This window comes from Lissotriton vulgaris, chromosome 12 (genome assembly GCF_964263255.1).
Source record: "Lissotriton vulgaris chromosome 12, aLisVul1.2, whole genome shotgun sequence".
Classification (NCBI taxonomy): Eukaryota; Metazoa; Chordata; class Amphibia; order Caudata; family Salamandridae; genus Lissotriton; species Lissotriton vulgaris.
In genome coordinates this window covers 762,628,950-762,650,458 of record NC_141700.1, presented here as the reverse complement: position 1 = coordinate 762,650,458, position 21,509 = coordinate 762,628,950, and the positions used below count along the sequence as shown (strand labels likewise).

The 21,509-nt window shown below is 48.4% G+C and overlaps 1 protein-coding gene across 3 annotated transcripts in view; it reads right to left on the bottom strand.

Moving 5' to 3' along the window:
- CHD3 (chromodomain helicase DNA binding protein 3) overlaps positions 1–21,509 on the bottom strand; it is an 813,321-nt gene that overhangs the window by 57,353 nt on the left and 734,459 nt on the right. The gene's annotated exons all lie outside the window — the stretch shown is intronic.

The following is a 21,509-nucleotide window of genomic DNA, read 5'->3' as shown; positions in this document are numbered from 1 at the left end:
GTTTCCTGGGCCGAGCAGGAGGAGTTTTTAATTCTATCTTCGTAGAATGCGCTTTTGGTTTTGTGGAGTTCCAGTTTGTAAGATTTTAAGGAGGCACGAAATATGTCTTTCTTGTCTGCCGTCTTATCTTTCCTCAATATGCGTTCATTGCTCTTGCATTCCTTCCATAGGAGATTTAATTTGGGGGTGTACCAGGGGGAGGGGTTGACTCTCTTGGTACGTTTAAGGGTGCTAGATCTCGGGAGGATGCAATCCAGAGATTGGGTGACCCATGTATTAAATTCGGTATCAGCAGTAATGGTGTCTTGAGAGGGGGGGGGGATATCTTCACTTAGTTTGGCTGCCCATTCAACTGGGACCAGTTTGTGCCAGCGTCTGATAAGGGTTCTGATTTTGGGACACTCATGAAAGTACCTCCTCAGTGGAGTTCTCGGACCTTCTCCTTTGTATGAATTTCATCCAACACGCCCACAAAGCTACTCACGTCAAGGGGCACATTCTGGACCAAGTTTGGACCTCTAATATTGATATTACTCTCCCCCTAATTTCTCCCTGTTCTTGGTCTGATCACTCTTTTATCTCTTTCACCATGGCTTATACCCCTGTTATGGCTGGATTTTCTGAGTAGGTGGGATCAGCCCCCAGGGGCCCCTCCAAATTCAGCCAGAACGCAATCACATCCCTCCTCAGGACCAACTATCCAGGCACCTGGTACCTACCTGAAGATGGGGAACTCGCAATATACAAGCTCATATTATTAAAAACACCACTAAATCTATAGGGATACTAAGAATACTCACTGATTACTAGGGATATCCATACCCTACACCACACTTATTCACATCAGTTGGTCTCGCGGCCACCCTGACCCAGACCGTTCTACCCTAGGGCAGATATGACACAATCCGGTGCGTCTACACACGGGCCTGCAGAACCCAATGCTCCCTTTTCCAAACTGTTTGCAATCCTGCAAAACTGCACACTAGTTCGACCTCCTAGTGCTCTCACTTATTCAAGCCACAATCTAGTGGGTATACACACTGGTCTCCTACCCAGTGTTCTCATTAACGCCGCATATCAACGACGACCACATTCCTATGAACACCTATACATATATATATATATTGGGAAGTCTCTTCACTAAGGGTCTGCTACTACAATAATATTATGGGATGGTGTACTAACTTAGTCCCTTAGTTGCAAGTCTCCTCTCTCCCTCACTATTACTTACCTGATCAGGGGTAGCATCTGTTCAAACAGCAATACCTACCAGGAAAGATTACCCTCACTGTATGGGGACAAAGATATACACACTATGTGATTGAGTTATTTCTTGATTTAAGCGCTCCTACTCCCTTTTGATCCATCAGTGGCTCAACAGCAACTGGCTTGAAGCCAGGATAACTTTATCATAAAAGAACTCATGCACACTAATTCACTAATTAATGGGGTCATTTATTATTAGTACAATATAAACCTTTACACAGAACTGACAAAGACTATAGGTAGAACACACCGCTGAAAGAGAAGGATTAAACATAACAGGAACACTCCGCTGAAAGGGAAAAGATTAGACATAAAGTGTAAGTGTAACTAATTCAGACTACCTCACCTATTAGAAGGAAGATTTCTCTCTCTGCCTCTGGTGGGATTAGGGCTCTCTCTCTGCCTCTGGTGGGATTAGGGCTCTCTCTGTCTCTCCCTCCTTCACCACATCACCACGCCTCTGGTTCAGTTGCTCCAGCTGACAGCCTTCTTTGATGCTCTCTGCACTGCTTTCTCTCTCCTCTTCAGCAATCGTCTGCCTTCTTTCTCCATTTAAGAACTGCACTCTATTCTGCAGCTCCAGCAGACATTCTCTCTCTCTCTGCAAGCTGTTCTGAGCTCCAAGCTGTTCTGAGCTCCCAGCTGTTCTGTGCTCCAAGCTGTTCTGAGCTCCCAGCTGTTCTGTGCTCCAAGCTGTTCTGAGCACCACGCTGAACTGCACACCATGCTGAACTGAACTCCAAACTGAACTGACCACTCCTCCTCTCCTGTAGCTCACTAATATGGAAGCTTGTCCTTTCATGGAAAGTTACGGCCAGTAACCTGCCGCCCACCAAATTCTTGTACCTCCCCGTACCAAGGACACGTTCCCAGCTGGCCAGCCTGAAGTTGTGTCTTCGGAGTGGAGAAAAATACATTCCTTCGATAGGGGCCAGCCCGAGCCGGTTCTCTCCAAGCGAACAACAGCCTTAACTATAAACTTTGCCTTTGCCCTGAAAAGCCTCTCAGCTTCATCAAGATGGGGTCCCTCTAGCTCTAGGCCTGTAGGCCTGAAAGGGGTGAAATGCTCCTTAGCTCTGTCAGAATACCTACATAAACCATACCAATGTGTCTAATATGTCAAAGCCAATAGGCAATAGACAGGTTAAAGTCAAGAATAAAGGCATATTAAGCAGCTATCCTCTTCTAGGTCTGGAAAAAGGGCTTAAAAGGGCCAACACAGGCTAAGAATACCTATACTAGATGCGAGCAAGATTAATGATCTATATCACTGCTAAATAAAGCCAAAAACTCTGCCATTACAACCCCCTCCACTTTACCACCTCCAGCCGGCAACCTCTCGGCTCGAAATTGGAAACGGGCTAACATGGATGAATTCCACACACTACTGAGAGCTTCCGCTCCTAATGAACAGGTCTCCATCTCTAGCCAGGCCTCTAGCCTTGAAAGTTGGCTAGAATTAGGGAGTGATAAGTTTTCCCCTCTGAAAAAATAAAAATCAAACGCCCCCACGATGCCCAACGCTGGTTCTCTGAGGACCTAAAAAAGGAAAAACTGGCCCTCAGTCAGGCAGAGGGCCGTTGGCGGCGAGTTTATGCCCCTGATGAGAAAACAGCATATGTAGCCTTGTTAAGATACTACAAAAACTCTATTCTTCAGGCTAAGTCAGCCCACTTCTCGCAAAAATTACCAACTCATCTACAAAGGCCAAAGACATCTTCTCAAATGTCAATGAACTAACACAACCTGATCGGGTGACTTCCAAATCGGTCCCTTCGCAAACCCTATGTGACTCACTAAACTCTTCCTTCATCAATAAAATCATTTCCATTAAAAATAATATTCCTACCCCTACCTCCCCCACTTTCCCCATCACATCTTGTGAGAACACATTCATGCTGGATCATATTCCTCTGATCTCTACAGTAGAGTTTTTGACTCTTCAGAACGAAGTGGGATCTGGCTCTCCTAATGATTGTTGCCCTCCCCATATTCTGAAGGAAGCCTTTATTGCCTGTCCTGATCCCCCACTTTCACTCCTCTACAATTCTCTGAAAACAGGCATCGTTCCGGATACCTTTAAATGCGCCGCAGTTGTCCCTATTTTGAAAAAACCCAATGCAGACCCCTCGGTACTGAGCAACTTTCGGCCCCTCTCTTTGCTCCCCTACCTCAGTAAAATATTAGAGGCCCACGTCACAAACTGCCTCAGCTCATTTATTGAGCACTCCCAGTTTCCTGACCCCCGGCAAGTGGATTTTAGGCCAGCGCACGCCACTGAATCTGTCATCTTGGCTGTAATGGACGAGCTTAGGAGCGGAGCCGATAAAAACATCGCCCAGGCACTGGTGCTCCTGGATCTATCGGCGGCATTCAACACGGTCGATCATGAACTTCTGATCGACCGTGTCAATAATGCTGGATCCAGGGTTTGGCCCTTAAATGGTTCAGATCCTTTTTAGATCATCTTTTCCAGGCGGTCCGCTTGTCCACCTTCTCAGCGGAGAAAACAAAACTGACCTGCGGGGTCCCTCAGGGCTCTGCTTTATCGCCCGTTCTATTTAATTTATATATGCAGCCCCTGATTGTCTCCCTACGCAACAGCCCGGTCACAATCTTCAACTATGCCGACGACCTCCAGTTGGTATCCAATCTTGATTCCACCAATGCATCCATTATGAATTTCCAATTCACCATGATCTCTATTAGTGAATGGATGTACGACAGCCAATTGAAACTCAATCCCGACAAGACAGAGCTTGTCCTGACTGGAGGGCCCACTAACCCCTGGAACTCTAGTTTCTGGCTACCATCCCTGGGCATTCCGCCCCACCCTGCAGACTCTGTAAAAAGTCTTGGTGTCATCATTTGTAATGACCTGTCCTTGAAACCACAAATCAATGCTGTAGTCTACTCGTGTTTCTTCCATCTTCGCAGAATTCGGATAATCTGTAGGTTTTTGACCACGGAAGCCTTCATACTTGTTATCATGGCCCTGGTCACCTCTCGCATTGATTATGCAAACACTCTCTATGTTGGCATTCTAGCCTACCAGCTTCACCGCCTACAACTTGTACAAAATTAGGCAGCTAGGCTTATCTTTCGCCAACCTAAGCACCAGCATGTTATCCCCTTGCTGAAGAACATCCACTGGCTACCGGTAGCCAAGCGTTGTGTCTTTAAACTTGGCTGTACCATCTTTAAGGCACTTGTTGGTCAGGGCCCGGTCTTCATTTCTTCCAGGATTCATCGGTATGTCCCTTCCAGTGATCTTCACTCCTCCCATCACAACCTGCTCATCACCCCTGCCTTCAAACGGAAAAAACATGGTGGCCTTAGGTTCCCCTTCTTGGCCCCCCGCCTCTGGAACTCCTTTCCAAATGAGCTAAGACTAGTAACCAGTTACACCCTATTCAGAAACCTCCTTAAAACGTATCTGTTTTTGCAAGCCTATGAGTAAGGCCCCACAAATCTTCTCGCCATAGTCCTTCTCCTCGCGCCATGAAACCGCTTGGTGTCCGTGCGCTGTACAAATAATTTTAACATAACATAACAGTCCAAAGCTAGCGGAAGAAAAATATTTCTTTCCAAGATGATCCAGCTTCTTGGGTTCCCAATCTGGTGGAGTGTTAGGTAATGCGCTCTTGGAGGTAGAGGCTTTGACCACCAAGGGTGGGGTGTTGGGAGAGGAAAGTGGTGTCACCCGGGACCGGGCGGTGGCTTCAGGCAATCATCCTATCCATGGGAGCCCTCGTGTTGGGCCTGGTCTAGGTGCCCAAAAAGATGTCAGTAAGGGCTTCATTGAACGGCAGCAGGGGCTACGAAGAGCTCGCTTGTTGTTGAAGCACCTCTGTCAGGAGGTTAGTCTTAACTGCCACCATAGGAAGCTCGAGGTGGAAAGCCTCCGCCACCCTACGCAACACCACTGCATAGGAAGCTCCCTCCTCCTTTGCCACGGTAGGAGGAGAAAACATGCCTAGGTTTGGGGAGGTATCGAGACCACTGGCATCCCCCAGGTCCTCTCTCCAGTCCGGATCATAATCCAACTGGTTGGTCAAAGGGTCACCTGACCCCTCCCAGTCCTCCTCCTCATCCTCTGGTTGCCAATGTGGCCTGAAAGGGACCCCAGGAGGTAACAGGGGCACAAAGACACCGTTCAGCGCCGGATCAATGGTTGGGGGACGACGGTCCACTTCAGGATGGAGGCTGGGGTCGACGCCGACTGGGGACTTAACCGACGTTGAGTGCGGGTGCGGTGCTAGAGGAAGCGTCGCTGGTGGAGGTGTAATGATGTCAATCTATGCTCATCCAGATCTAGGCCTTGATCCATTGGGGCCCTGTGGCGCCGGGGCTGGAGCCTTCGGCAGGGAAGCCTAGGACCCCAAACCGAGTCCGCGGGGCCCGAAGGCGCGCTAACGGAGTCGGGCTGCCCAAAGATGGCATGCATCGCCTCATAAAACTGATAAAGCTGGGTAGGGGTCGCTCTGGGTCCTGGTAAGGGAGGGAAACTTGGAGTCGCCCCTTCAGGTTCCGCACGCGGAGCGGCAGGTGGGGCACCGCCCGCATCCCTCATCATATCAGCCGACCGACAGGGGAGAAGTCGAAGAGTGACAATGCTTCTTCGACTTCTTCTTGGGCTTCGACTTACCTGACCCAGAGTTACGAGTGGTAATGGCTCCGCAACCGTTCCCTTGACCTCCCTCGTGACCAGGACCTTGAGCAGCGCAGAGCTGACTGCCGGCGCTCAAGAAGCTTTCAGGACCGCTCCCACAAAGACTTCAGAGCCATGGTCCGGCAGTTGGAGCACGACCTGGGGTCGTGGTCGCGCTCCAGGCAAAAGAGGCACAGGTGGTGCGGATCCGACAATGACATCAGTCGGGTACAGGAACCGCAAGCCTTGAAGCGAGGCATCCCTAGGTGCACCAGGAGCCGGTAGGACTCAAAAAGACATCAACATAAGTTGCTCAAAAAGTGACTGGAGGTACCTTTCTCTCCGGATCTGCGCTGGATGGCGAGGAAAAAGAAAGAACTGATGCCAGCGCACGAGGGCGGTGTCTAAGTAACCTCCGCAACGTCATCCCGGCGACCAAGAGGCCCACGACGGATTTGGAGGCGACCAACGCCACCTTCTGACACAAAGAGGTACTGCTGATTAAAAACTTTCCAGATCTAGTCTGACACCTGGGGGTAATTCCAAGGGAAGGAATCTATAACTAACTGTTTCTTTCAGATATCGCTGTCATGTTGTCTGTCTTTACAAGGACTACCTTGCCACGGATGAGTCAATAAAACGCTTTGATTGTTAGTTGAATAGCTAGGAGCTTCAGGTATTTGATGTGCCTTCCATGGTAAATAGGTATCCAAGTGCCTTACGGGGTCACGTCGCTGAGATGTATGCCCCATCATATGAGCGATGAGTCAGTGGTAAAGTCACTTGTGAAAGAGGATCGAAAAAAGGTCTGTCTAACAACAGATTGCTGCCATTCCACCATTTCAGAGAGCTCTGACTGTTGGTGTTTGCCAACACTAGATCCTCTCATTGATCCTCTACTCGTGACCGCTGACTCACGAAGCACTGCTGAAGCAGTCACACGTATAATCCACTGTGCGGTACAACTGCTATGCAAAATGCTATCATATCCAGTAATTTATCACAATTCTTACAGTTAACGGGTGAGTAGACTGAAAAAGGGGTAGCAGCTGATATAAAGGCATCACCCTCTGCTGGTTGGGGTATGCTTTACCCATGACAGAGTTTAAGATTGATTCTACAAAAGGTTGGATCTATTGAGATTGTAGATGGGATTTATTTGCATCTATAGTAACCCATAAGCTGTGGAGAAGGGTTAGAGCTGTAGTATGTGGTAGACTCTGCTGTCTGCTGCTGCTCTTGATCTGCCACTCATAGAGATAAGGGAAGATGCTTGCATTTGAGAAGACTTTCCACTCTTCAGCTAGCTCCTCACCCCTTTTCTTACTGGCATCAGGGAAGTGCTTCATCTCCTCCCAGTGAAACCGGTTATATATGGACAGTACAGTAAAGGCACTGATTTTCCATGAGCCTTTAGGAGGTAGCACCTACCGTTGCATGCTTACCAACAACATTTAGGCACCTGCTCACCAATCTGGGGGTGGGCATTCCCGGTGGCCTGGGCTGAGGCTTTTTCTCTGGTAGTATGCAACATCAGTGATACTGAGGGAACCTGATCTCTAACATAGAGACCAGTGGCATACCGAAAGTTAAGGGGGCCCCCCTGCAAAGTACATAAAGGGGTCACCACTCTGGATTTACTCCAGAGCTCTCAGTCCTGAGTACTGTGCTGAGGTGGCCCCCTGCATCTTGGGAGCCCCCGACACTGAGGGGTCTGCAGAGGCCTGTGCACATGATATAGACTAGGTCACTGGGAGATGCCCTGACTGAATCTTTTAAACTATTAGGGGCGGACATGAGCACACCTTTGAGAATGGGCAGAAACTTTACACTACGTTCAGTCTTGGAAAGGGTCCCTACCAGAAAGGCATTATCACACTCTGCAACATGTATGATTACTTTACAGTGTTAAGACACTCTCTGGATGATGGCGTGGTATGCCATAGTATTACCTAGCAGAGATGGCTTAACTTTGTAGGGCTCCTGGTCTTAGTTGTCTGGGTGGGTGGGGGGGGGGCAACATTATAATCGTCCCATGGGTAATCACCCTCCACAGCAGTGAGTTGGCCATACGTGGCCTCATGGGGTCTCCTTCCCCATTTGGGCTCCTGGGTGGGAACTGAAGTGGAGGTGGAGATGGTGGCAATGATGAAACTAGCAGTGCGAGTGTAGGGTGTGGAGAGTGTGACAGTAGTGGAGGTGGTAAATATGACCGTGGTGGTGGAGCAAGCGGTATATGCTTTAGTGTTGGCGGTCATGGGGAGGACTTATTGCCTGGTCCTAGTGCTTGAGTGTTAAATTGCCTCAAAAGCAAGTTCCTTCTCGAAATCCATACTCAGCTTTTTTGGAATTGGAGGCAGCATGGAAGCTGGCTTTGGTTGTGGTGGATTTGCCAAAATCCTGCATATTTCGAAATGGATAAACAGACGGTTTTGTCTGGTGTAGAGTTCTTCTCAGTCTCCTGGTCGATCGTGGATGGGAACCTTGGGGGTCAGCACTAAGAGGGCTCTTGGCTTTGACTTCAAATCAGGCAGGGAGTTTAGCTCTGACAGTGGCGGCTTGGTGACTTTCAGAGCAGAGGGTGTTAAAGTTGAGTGTGGCCGCCTGCATTTTAGTGGATACTGGTTCAGCTGTGAAACCTAGTCTTGGTGCTGATGGGAGACTGAGAGAGTCAGTGCACTGAAGGCATTTTTCTTGGCCAATTCTGGGCTCAATGCAAAACTCCCTTGGGAGCAGTTTGCTGCCTTTGTGAGGGGCTGTTTAAAACAACTGGGTCTACCCTTTGTTTAGGGGTGAGTCTCACAGACCCAGTGGTCTTCTTGATGTTTGGTCTCATCAGTAAGGACACTGAAGGGTGTACCTCTTCTTCAGCTGTGGCACATGAGGATAACATCTCAGGACTGGGTGTAGTTGGCCTGATTCCTCCACTGTGACATCGAGCAGGTCCTGTTTGCTGAAGATGTCTGAGGTCTCTAATAACACTCCAAGCTGGATTTTTAGATGTGCCCACTGACTTCCCTCTGGTGCTTCAATGTTTTCTAGCACTGGAAGGTAAGACATAAGTTGCACATTGACTCCTCATGCTCAAGAGAGAGATGGAGGCTGCAGACCTTATGGCCATCAGCCCAGGATACTTGGCATTACAATCTGGGCAGAATCAGAAGGTTCTGTGTTCGATATGCCAACATTCAGCCAAGGCAATGTTTTCTGCGATTAAAGAAAGTTTTGAATGTGCGCCATCCAACTGGGAGTTGAAGCGATCCCCTGTGTATGAATGTCAAATAAATGCAAGGTGATTATTCTCTTTCTCTGGAACCGATGAACTAAAGCTAGGCCCGAAGTCGCTACAAGATACAGCATCAGTCTCGAAGCATAGCTATACTTGTCCATGCCCGATGGTGTAAGAAACAAAATCTAAAGGTATAGTTGGTAGTTGGTGCCCATGTGCAATGTGAACCGCAGGAGGAGTCAGTCAGCATATTGTAACTTGAAGCTTGAAGCTGGTGGACCGGATCAAACCGGATGAGATGTCACACGCTGAGGTGAGGGGAGCAAGAAGAGCGGAAAGCGGAGAGGCGCAGTGTGGGGCTGTCTGTATTCAGGGCCCTGCACCCAGCAGCCGGTCCTTACCTTCGTGTTTCTACCTTCTCGCCTCCCCTAAGCAAGTGCAGCAGCCATAGCTGGCTGCTGCGGAGAGTGGCCCCTGGTACCAGGCCTGCAAAGGTGGCCCTTATAGCTTCAGGTGCGGCTTGTGGGCGTTCCTGTGTGTCCGCCTTCACTTCACTGCTGCCAAAACTGTTGTTATCATCTTCATCACCCCCTACTCTCGCACCACCATGCTCTAGCCCTTTAGAAATCTTGTGGCAGGACATGTACCCGTGGCAACCCTGTGGCAGGACATGTACCTGTGGCTGGACCTGGACCTGGACAGGAGTAGCGAGGCGGATGCTGTTGGGGCGGTAGGTGGACCCACAAACAGTGTTTGCCAGGTCTGCGAGCCTGCCTCCCAGTTTTATATTTCATATCGGTACCCTGATATAGGTCCAGGGAACATTGTACACTTTCCCTACATCCTCTACCCGTCATTTCATATGAACAAGCCTTATAAGGACATAACTCCAAATAAGGACAGACTGTCTTGAATGGAAATAACGCCTTACAAGGACCGTAGCCTTTTATGGACTAAACCTTTCAGCTAGTTCCATGCCGAGGGTGGGTTTTTACCAATCGATATTGCTAAGACGTCATCCTTAGCACATATGAATAACTTATGAATACACTCTCCAGGAGGTACACTTCACCTCCCCCATCGACGCACAAGGTTTCATCCCCAACGTTTCCCTACATCCTCTACCCGTCATTTCATATGAACAAGCCTTATAAGGACATAACTCCAAATAAGGACATACTGTCTTGAATGGAAATAACGCCTTACAAAGACCGTAGCCTTTTATGGACTAAACCTTTCAGCTAGTTCCATGCCGAGGGTGGGTTTTTACCAATCGATATTGCTAAGACTAGGTATGGGCGGAAAATCCGTTTCGCTCGCGGATTTTGCGGATTTTCGGGAAATTTGCAATCCGCGAGATTCGCGAATCTCCCGCAAAATCCGCAAATCCGCGAGCAGCGGATTTTGCTCGCACTGCTCGCACTGTTCGCGTGAGTTCGCGGCTTCCCAGTACAACTTCGCGCCCCGCGAATAAGTGCTAAATTGCAGAAATACAATCTTAGCAAAACTGAAACTACTTGCCAGGTTCAAAAGTTCAGGCTCATCATTAGTAGCCATTTCCTGTAGTGCTTCCTGAGGGGCCCCTCCAGAGTTCAGTTGCCAGTTGCAACTATTATGTGACCCTGCTCTGAACCTCAGAATAGTTACACATATGCCACAAAGGTCCTGAATTACAGCTAAGGGAGACAAGCAGGAGCCAGGCTGGAAGTTAAAATCCATTAAGCAGCCCCTAATTCATTATTGTCAGTTGGGGCAGGGCAGGTGTTGTAACTAATTTTGCAACAATGAAAGCACTTAGCAAGTGCAAAAGATCACTAATCAGGGCGCACTAAGGAAGCAGGTGCCAGCTAAAAAAATATTCTGTGACACATTAATCAGCCCCAAATTAATTCAGGTCACTTGAGGCAGGGAAGGTGTGCTTTGCTTTGCCGAAAATAATGTACACTGGACAACCAGAGGGTGTGGTGATGAAACAGAGGGTGGCATGGGTGGGCCAGAGGGTGGCATGAGTAGTCAGAGAGTGGCAGTGGTGATAGAGAGTGGCAGTGATAAAGAAGAGTGTCCCAAACAGGCTGGACACGTAGAAACAACAAGTTCGCAAAACTTGCGACCCGACAGGTAAGTTCGCAAATTGCGAAATTGTAAAAACCCTCGCGAACTGGCAGAAACACGGGCGAACACAAAAAAAAAAAAATCCGCAAATTCGCGGGAATTCGCGGATTTTGCGGATTGCGAGTTCGCAAATCCGCAAAATTTGCGAACGCGAGATCCGCAAAATTCGCCCATGCTTAGCTAAGACGTCATCCTTAGCACATATGAATAACTTATGAGTACACTCTCCAGGAGGTACACTTCACCTCCCCCATCGACGCACAAGGTTTCATCCCCAACGTTATCCTCATATGGAACAATGGGAAACACATGCACATAGACTGCATAAATACAGCACCTCTTGCAATCAGAAAGCAGGAGGGAACCAAGTCTTCCAGGCAGGGCTGGACTGGTTATTCTGGGCAATCCCCCGGTAGGCCGGATGGTGTGGGGGCCCGGTTTTATCAGAGGGGGCCAGTTTTGCTGGGGCTGATTTTCCATGAGTCAGAGTCAGTCTCCTGCAATGTATACCTTTGGAGCAGACAACAGTATGGGACCACATGCCATATACATTTTAGTTGCTAATCAAAATAAATGTGTGCGGGGCCTCGTGGTTGTGAAAATCGGGGGGGGGGGGGGTCATAACGTACACCCGTTTCTTCAATAATGCTTCAAGAGAACTTGTAGCATAGGGTCTGTATTTCTACCAGCTGTGGGACTAAGTCACTGTCTTTTACCGTTCTTTTTATTTTGAGCGCTGGGAAAATTCAATAAAAAACGGATGCAGATTATGACAATTTTCCAGTTTTAATATGCTGACAATTATAGCTTTACATGCATCAGCTCTTAAAGTATCAGTGAATGGAGCAACAAAACAAAACACACAACAATTTTAAATTAAATCACTTGTTTCCCAGAAATTTCATGAAAGTGTGTAGACACTTTCGTGCTTGTTCCTGTGCGAATGATGACGGCGCAATTGGATTTGAAGTACAAGCACTAGACGTCTTTGAGTAAAGTTTGTACCGCCTAAACAGGAATTATCTGTGTTTTTAAGTATGTCAGCAGTCTAACAATAAAAAGAAATAATTACTAGATCAACATTTACTTACTAATGTTGGAGAGTCGTGGAATTGCAGATATGTTTGCCATTGAATAAATGTGACAGTTTAATTTGCACTGAACGCACTATCTGTCATTGGTGTGAGGTTGCGTTAATGTTCATCAGATGCGCTTAAAATATAACGTGACATGAATGACCTTTCACACATTGAACTTAAAGGCATTTATAATCTTTTCTTCCCAGCAATAAATATTTCTAAATGTGCTGCACAACTGGTTCAGGTTGGTTCTCCATTCAAATGTCTTTGCCAGGCTGCTGTTGAGACACAGTCTTTGTGTAAAGGCGCCACTCTCAGCAGAGGCACACAGAGGTGTCAGGTTCAGTGCATTTCTTCTCTTCATAGCCACTCTCACATGCATTTCATTTGTTTTATAGCGCTACTCAAAACCAGTGTAGGTTGTGTGAACACTTTACAACACACACACATTATATATGGAGACAATGAATTATACGTGTGTAAATACGTCTATAGGAAATAATACATAAGACAATGTGAATTGCAGGGTGTAGGAATCACATATCATCCATACTGGTAGGCAGTACATTTTAAGAATGTGTGTTGTGGAGAAGCACACACTCAGGATTTAAAGTGTACCTCAGTGGTTGGGGTTGGCTTTACTATTAAGAATATATTTCTACCCAAACAAACCTTTTTTAGCAGCATTTGGATACTGAAAAACTGGGGGGAAAAAATAATGTTCTAACCTATAGCAAGCAGTATCCCTGCTGCTTTTTGATGACAGTTTATTGGTCATTTCCCTTTATTAGGATTGTAATTTAGGAACTGCTGGTAACAAAAACTTCTCTGTGGCAAAAGCAGTAACCCACTGAGCTATGCACATAAAGTACAGTTATGTGATTTGCATGGTACATGTTCTTTGCAGCAGACATATTAACTCTTTGTGCTACTTTATGATGAGTCAAAACTGTCCCTAGCCCAAACTCTGATCTCTATCCAGCAGGAACATTAACCACCAGAGTTCACTTGGCATTTTTATTGTTGCCTGAAACCTGCTGGACACACTACACACAAGGTACTTGGCAGCAGGTGCTATTAAACGCATAAGTTATTTTTTTACACAGCGCTCCCAGGTCAGCATCTGGTGCGGCTGCACCAGTCAGTCCGCCCCTTAGTTCCTTGCAGCGAGAAGAACATGACCATGTTCCAGCAAGCAACCGGGTTTATGGTGTTTGTATAGCACAAACCAAGTAGCAAAGCCCAGTACACGGCCAAAGTTACAGGTAAATCCATGGAGTGCTTGGAGGGGTAGCTGGGCTCTGAAATGTGCTGTAAAATGAACCATTTTGGCCTGTCTTTTTCCAAAATGTTCTTGGGGGGAGAACCCACCCTAACCCCCCTAGTAGTGGTCGGGCTCACTCACTGAGCTTGCTGGCTATGCGCCGGACGGGGGCTGGTCCGGCAAAATTTGCCAGGGCTGCTTTCAGTTCCCAGTCCGCCCTACCAGGGGCTCACGCTAGCTGTGGCTACCTGCTAAAGGGCAGCCACGCTTGCCTCCATCAGTCCCAGTGGGGCTCTTTCCCCTAACAATCTGGTCAGGTAAGGTCTAGATGAGTTGTGCTTGACGGAGTTTAGTGGAGTGGAGCCGAACCGTGCAGGGGGGGCCGTTAGAATCCGGCACCGCTTGCGCCCGGGCCCGCAGCCTCTCACCGTTAGTCTCCCTCCATTGTATGCTCCTTGATTGTCTCTTTTCGTCCCACTCTCTTCACTCCGCTGCTCCGCTACTCCTGCTGCTCCCACTCGCTCGCTCTCTCACAACCATGTGACCAGAACCGGAAATTAAAAAGCCTAAGCTTTCTACAGTAACCGCAAGGCCCGAAAAGACCTTTTTTCAGAGGCTCTGACATACTTTCATGTCAGGATCAACACCTAATAGATGTTTCCATAAAGGTGTAGTCAGTTAAAAAATCAAGAAGAGGTCCAAAGGTAACTAAAATCAGCTTTGAGCAGAGCTCAGGGAGACCACTTTCACATGAGATGCAGTAAGCAATCCGAAGTATGGTGACCTCTGAAGGGAAGAGTGCTTCAGAAACGGCTTCCTGAATTGCTGCAGTTTGGTTATCCTTAAAATTATGTAAAATGATTTACGTCACTTTAAGCTTGTTAAACAATGCTTTCCTTTATACTACTTATGATAATTACTGTGGTATTCTCACATCCACAAAGGAGATCATTCAAGCATGTGAATCTATGAAAGATTTATTACAAGAGAATCATAGGTCTGAGATTAATCACTATCCCTGTTCGAGGAAACTAAGTAACAGGAATAGCACCCTGTGCCTATCTCCCATCATGCATTCTCTCTTTCTCCCCTGTAGCACACAGAGCAACTTCCTCAGCAAGGAGAGCAGAATGATACATTGATTTGTGACCAAAAACTGGAGGGGGGGTTGGCAAAAATAGGAGGGTGCCTCCAAATTGTACATTCTGAGGAACCTATTAACCAGAGGTCACTGTGTGCAAGCTGGGCAGCCAGGCGAACCGTGTCACCTGCTTGCCCCCAGATCACTTGAGGATTAATACTAAAGTGACTTGGTGGTGGCTGTAGCAAACAAACAGGAGGGAGAGTACTGCATCTTTTGGTGGCCACAGCCCCTACCACCACCTCTCACTTTGCATTCCAATCCTTGGGATAGGAGGGTTGCCTCTGTCAATAGACGAGGCCCCAAGAGAAGCTACAGAATTTTTAGTAATGTTGATGTGCCATCACTCTGATATTTTCAGAACACTGGTATGCAAATGAAGAGGGCTGATAAACTTCCTTAACGTTCAGGCTTACCCTGTACCATATTTCATTAGTGTAAAATGGCTTTCCTTATGTTCGAGTTCTGTGTAGATTCAAAACACATCCTTTTCAATTCTGCATTTTGTTTATTAGTAATTAGTTATGTGACTTGTTTTCTCCCCATGAACAAGCTATTTTCATGTTGTCTTGAGAGTATCATCATTCACTATTTGGCTGGACTATTTTTATCATGAATTTAAATTGTCGTTTCTGAGACACTATTTATTTAGGGGCACATGCATCAAGCTATTTACCAGCAAACAGGAGGATTTGCAAAATCGGCCCTTCTGCGACCGGTAAATAGCTGTTTGGGATGCATCAACCCTAAAGTCAATTTGCGATTCGCTATTTTATCAGCGAAACCTACATGCATAAAGAATTGTGATTCCTTAATAATCGCTATTAAGGTATCCTAATTCCTTTGCTTGATGCATATGCCCCTTAGTTCTTAATAGTTGAAAGCATGGTAAATGCTTTTGAAGAGCTGGATGATGAAAGCTTCTATAATTCAACATGTTGTTCTATCTATTAGTTAGATGGAAACATCAATGTGAATTTTCACTTGTTAATAGTTTTTCAAAATCAAAAAATCAATATTTCGTTTTTGTAAGCTGTGCATGAATTGATTCATTTGTTTCTGTGCTTAATTCACCAATTTTGTAGTACAGATCCTCTTCTACCCCATTCCCTATAAAATGAAATGCCTCTATGAAACTATTTTATAAAACAAAGAAAGGCAGTAGGCTATAGGACTGTTGCACTATTATTTATAAATATTAGTTCATTAGTTAGACCCAGACACTCAACAGTTTGTGATTCTACCTCCAATGAATAACTACACAAAACTATATGCACATATAGGACATGAGTGTCTTTTATTTACACATGTGTTATAATTGATAATAATATCATTAATCTTTTCTAGAAACTTCACATTTCCATCATTGATGCCCAGACATCATAATTAATATAGACCTAATATACAAATTATTCAACTCGTAATTACGAGAGTGTACATCAGTAATACACAGGAGTCATGGAATCCTGTTGAAAATAATCTTGATTTATTTCTATTCTTTTTGTAGATGAAACATGAATTCATCCCAGCGACGTGTTCCATCCTAAATGGACTTCATCAGTGGTTGTAAGTAAATGCTCAAAACCAGGTGCATCATCTCTAGTTAGGCTTTGAGTTGTAATTGAGTGGATCCCTGACGATAGTATCAAAGACCAATCAAGCAATGAATCAATCAATCATGACATTTGTATAGCGCGCTACTCACCCGGAGGGGTCTCAAGGCGCTGGGGGGAGAGGGGTCAGTTAATGCTCGAAAAGCCAGGTCTTGAGTTGCTTCCTGAAGGAGAGATGGTCCTGGGTTCGCCGGAGGTGGATGGGGAGGGAGTTCCATGTCTTGGCTGCCAGGTAGGAGAAGGATCTTCCACCGGCGGTGGCTCTGCGGATGCGTGGAACGGCGGCGAGGGAGAGGCTGATCGACCGTAGCTGGCGGGTGGGCGTGTAGAAGGTCAGGCGGTTGTTGAGGTACTTGGGGCCCAGGTCGTGGAGAGCCTTGTGTGCGTGGGTGAGGAGTCTGAACGTGATCCTCTTGCTGACGGGGAGCCAGTGCAGGCCTCTCAGGTGGCCGGAGATGTGACTGTGTCGGGGGATGTCCAGGACGAGTCGTGGGGAGGCATTCTCGATGCGCTGGAGTCTTTTCTGTAGTTTGGCTGTGGTTCCGGCGTAGAGGGTGTTTCCGTAGTCCAGTCGGCTGGTGATGAGTGCCTGGGTGACCGTCTTCCTGGTTTCGGTGGGGGATCCATCGGAAGATCTTTCGGAGCATGCGCAGGGTGTTGAAGCACGATGATGAGACAGCGTTGACTTGTCTGGTCATCGAGAGTGAGGAGTCCAGGACGAAGCCCAGGTTACGTGCGTGGTCCGTTGGCTTGGGAGTGGTGCCCGGGGCAGGGGGCCACCAGGAGTCGTCCCAGGCGGAGGGAGATGATCCCAGGATGAGGACTCCCGTCTTGTCTGAGGTCAGTTTCAGACGGCTGTTCTTCATCCACTCGGCGACGTCTTTCATCCCTTCGTGTAGGCTGGTTCTGGCGGTGGCTGGGTCGTTGGTGAAGGAGAGGATCAGCTGGGTGTCGTCGGTGTAGGAGATGATGTTGAGGTTGTGTTGGCGTGCGATGGCTGCGAGGGGGCTCATGTAGACGTTGAAGAGGGTGGGGCTGAGCGATGATCCCTGTGGTACGCCGCAGATAACTTCGGTGGCCTCGGATCTGAACGGGGGGGAGGCGGACTCTCTGGGTTCTTCCGGCGAGGAACGAGATGATCCACTCCAGTGCCTTCTCTTGGATTCCGATGTTGCTGAGGCGCTGCACTAGGGTGCAGTGGCAGACAGTGTCGAACGCTGTGGAGAGGTCCAGGAGGATGAGGGCTGCATTTTCCCCATTGTCGAGCAGGGATCTGATGTCGTCAGTGGTTGCGATGAGGGCGGTCTCGGTGCTGTGGTTGGCTCGGAAGCTGGACTGCGAGTGGTCGAGGGATCCGTTCGTCTCGAGAAAGGCGGCAAGCTGTCTGTTGACGGTCTTCTCGATGACGTTGGCAGGAAAAGGGAGGAGCGAGATGAAGCGGAGGTTCTTGAGGTCAGTGGGGTCCGCAGTTGGTTTCTTCAGGAGGGGGCTGAGCTCGGCGTGCTTCCAGCTTTCCGGGAAGGTGGCGGTGTTGAAGGAGGCGTTGATGATGTCCCGGAGTTGGGGTGCGATAATGGAGTTGGCTTTGTTGAAGACGTGGTGGGGGCAGGGGTCGGTTGGGGATCCGGAGTGGATGGTGTTCATCGTGCGGGTGGTGGCTTCGGTGCTGATCGGGTCCAGGCACAGAGGGTGGTGGTGGGGGGCGCTGGTTCGGTGGTTGGGTGCATGGTTGGTGCGCCGAAGCTGTTGTGTATTTCGGCGATCTTGAGGTGGAAGAACGAGGCGAGTGAGTCGCAGAGGTCTTGCGAGGGAGTGCTGTTGTTGTTTCCAGCGCTGGGGTTGGAGAGCTCTTTGACGATGCTGAAGAGTTCCTTGCTGTTGTGGGCGTTGTTGTCCAGTCGTTCTTTGAATCCTGTCTTTTTGGTGGTGCGGATCAGCTGGTGGTGTTTGCGGGTGGCGTGCTTGAGGGCAGTCATGTTGTCTGTGGTCTGGTCGTTGCACCAGGCTTTCTCAAGGGTTCTTCTTGGAGTTCTTAAGTTCGTCGGTGAACCAAGAGGCTTTCTTGCTGCTGTGTCTGCTGGGGGGGGGGGGGTCTTCAGTGGTGTGTGGTCGTCTGCGCAGTTGGTGATCTACTGTGTGAGGTTGCTGGCTGCTTTGTTGGGGTCCGTTGTGCTGGCGGGAGGGTTCTGGCTAAGGAAGGTGGTGAGCTGGTCGGCGGTGATCTTGTTCTAGTTCCTGCGAGGAACCTGTTGCGGGTGGTGGTGAGTCGTGGTTCTTCTGAAGCTGAAGTGGACGCAGCTGTGGTCAGTCCAATGAAGTCCAGTGGAGTGGCTGAAGGAGATGTACTTGCTGGAAAAGAAGACTGGGTCAAGCGTGTGGCCGGCGTAGTGGGTGGGGGTGTTCACCAGTTGCTTGAGACCGAGGTTGGCGAGGTTATCCAGCAGGGTGGTGGTGTTGCTGTCCTTGTTGTTCTCCAGGTGGAAGTTGAGGTCCCCTAGGAGGATGTAGTCAGCGGAGGGGAGGGCGTGCGGGCGGATGAAGTCTGTGATGTCTTCTCTGAATTGTGTGCGTTGTCCCGGGGGTCTGTAGATGAGTGGTCTTGGGGTCGGTGTGTATCTGGAAGTGGAGGTGTTCGGAGGCGGTGAAGGTGTCGTCAGAGCTGGTCGTGATGCGGATGGTGTTCTTGTGTATGATGGCGATGCCTCCTCCAGTCTGGTTGACGCGGTCCCTCCGGGTGATCTTGTATCCGTCCGGGATGGCGAAGGCGATGTCGGCGCTGAGGAGGCGTTCATCCAGGTTTCCGTGAGGAAGACGACGTCTGGTGATGTTGTGTCGAGCAGGGTCCAGAGTTCGACGGCGTATCTGTGGACGGAGCGGGTGTTGAGCAGGATGCACTTGAGGTGGTTGCTGCTGGTGCTCGGCTTGGCGAGTGCGGTGCACGTCCGAAGGCAGGTGTATTTGCAGACTTGGCAGGTGAAGGGTCCGTGGGTGCGCCTCGGGGTGGCTCGATAGCAGACGGGGGTTCGGCCGGTGTTGAGTGCATTGAGGGTGGCGGCGTCGTAGGTCCGTCGTGTGGTCTGGCGTCGGCGGGGGCCAGGGGTCCTGGCGCTGGTCGCGGTCCAGGCGCGGACGGGCGTAGACAGGCTTGCCTTTGGCGCGCCTTCGGGGCACCATCGGCGTGCCCGTTGCGCATACGTGCGGACTCTGCCATAAATGGAGAGTGGGGGGGAGGAGGGAGGGAGGAGCAGCTGGGAGGCGGGAGCGGGGTGGTGAATAGGAGGGTACAGAAAACAAAAGGGGGCGGGGCCGCAGGGGAGCAGCGGCGGGGAGCAGGGAAAATACAGCGTCAGTCAGAAAGTACAGGGCAACCAAAATTAGGCACAGAGCACAATAGAGCACAGTAAACACAACCAAGAGTCACCTAAGCCCTGGGGACAGCGGCGAGCAGGCGGCAAGAGCAGGGGGACCGGCGCACTCAGGAGGAGCCACGCAGCGGCAGGAGCGACCGGCTCTGACAAGGTCAGGTCAGGTCACAGCTCCCAGTCGCGTGTCCACAACCTAAGTAGTCAGTGGGAAGGAGGAGCAGCTGGGAGGCGGGAGCGGGGTGGCGAATAGGAAGGGAGAGGGTACAGAAAATAAAAGGGGGCGGAGCCGCAGGGGAGCAGCGGCAGGGAGCGGGGAGCGGAGAAAATACAGCGGGAAACAGGCGGCAGTCAGAAAGTACAGGGCAAACAAAATTAGGCACAGAGCACAATAAACACAACCAAGAGACACCTAAGCCCTGGGGGCAGCGGCGAGCAGGCGGCAAGAGCAGGGGGACCGGCGCATTCAGGAGGAGCCACGCGGCGGGAGGAGCGAACGGCTCTGACAAGGTCAGGTCAGGTCAGACGAGTCATCAAATATTCAATGTGCAACTCCAATTTATTTATTCCAACCCTCCATCTTTCTCATCAGAAGTGAATTGATTATGATCAATTATATTGCTCTTTCATGGATTCAAAGCAACAGCTACCATCTACTGGGTTCAGAGTCCTTAGGACGAAACGCTTTGGCTGGGCTGAATTCATTTTTACCTCTACAAAAAGAATAGAAATAAATCACTGTGTATTACTCATGTACACTCTGGTAATTACAGGTTGGATAATTTATATATGTGGTCTATATTAATTATGATGTCTGGGCATCATCAATGATGGAAATGTGAAGTTTCTAAAAAAGATTAATGATATTACCAATGATAACACATGTGTAGATAATAGACACTCCTGTCCTGCTCAGTGAAGACCTGTCAAGTTGAGGTACAGAGTGAGAAGTAGTAACTTCAATAGTAAAGTGGTATGTGCCCTTTCAACTTCATGTCTCAACATGCTCATTCAACAGCTTCAATCCCCTGAAGCTTTGATTTCAGCAGTGCACAATAGTATTTGTTCTTCATTTTGGATATCTCATTGGATGTTCACTGATGACAAAGGAGGTGTTCATGCCAATAAGCCGATAGCTACCCCAAGTCTAAAACAGGAGAACTTTGCAAAATATGGGTGGTGTGGTGTCAACATCGAGGCATTTCCCTTTAAAGAGGTGATGATTCTCGTCATCTTATGGAGGACAAAATCCGTGGTGTTATAAGAACAAGGCATAAACCGGGGAGCACTAGAATGGCACATCTTGTATTGTTATGTGTCTATTCTCCCACTTCTAAGTGAAGCCAGGTATGAAACCTTCCGATTGTAAACGAAGCTTCAGCTTCACCAGTCTCTAAATGAACACATCAGTCTCCATTTCAGTCATTTCTGGGAAGATAAAGGGGACCAAATAGATCCAGAGGGTGACATTTTTAATGAAGTGAATAATTTAATTAATACTCTGGACGATTGATAATAAGAAATATTAGATGCCAGACAGCAACAGTATGCTAATATTCATGCTTGCATAGCAACTTTGAATGCCAAATGAGCACAACACTAAGACTCCAGGAATGAAGTTTTTAAAAGAAATAAAATACATTTCAGCATTGACAGAGGCTATTGAGACAAGAACGTTTCGGCACAAAAAAGTACATACAATGATAAAAAGAGGTGACCAAACAGATTTTAAAACAGTCAAACGGATGAAATGGAAACAAGGAAAGAAAAGCAGCAAAACCCAGGAGACCAT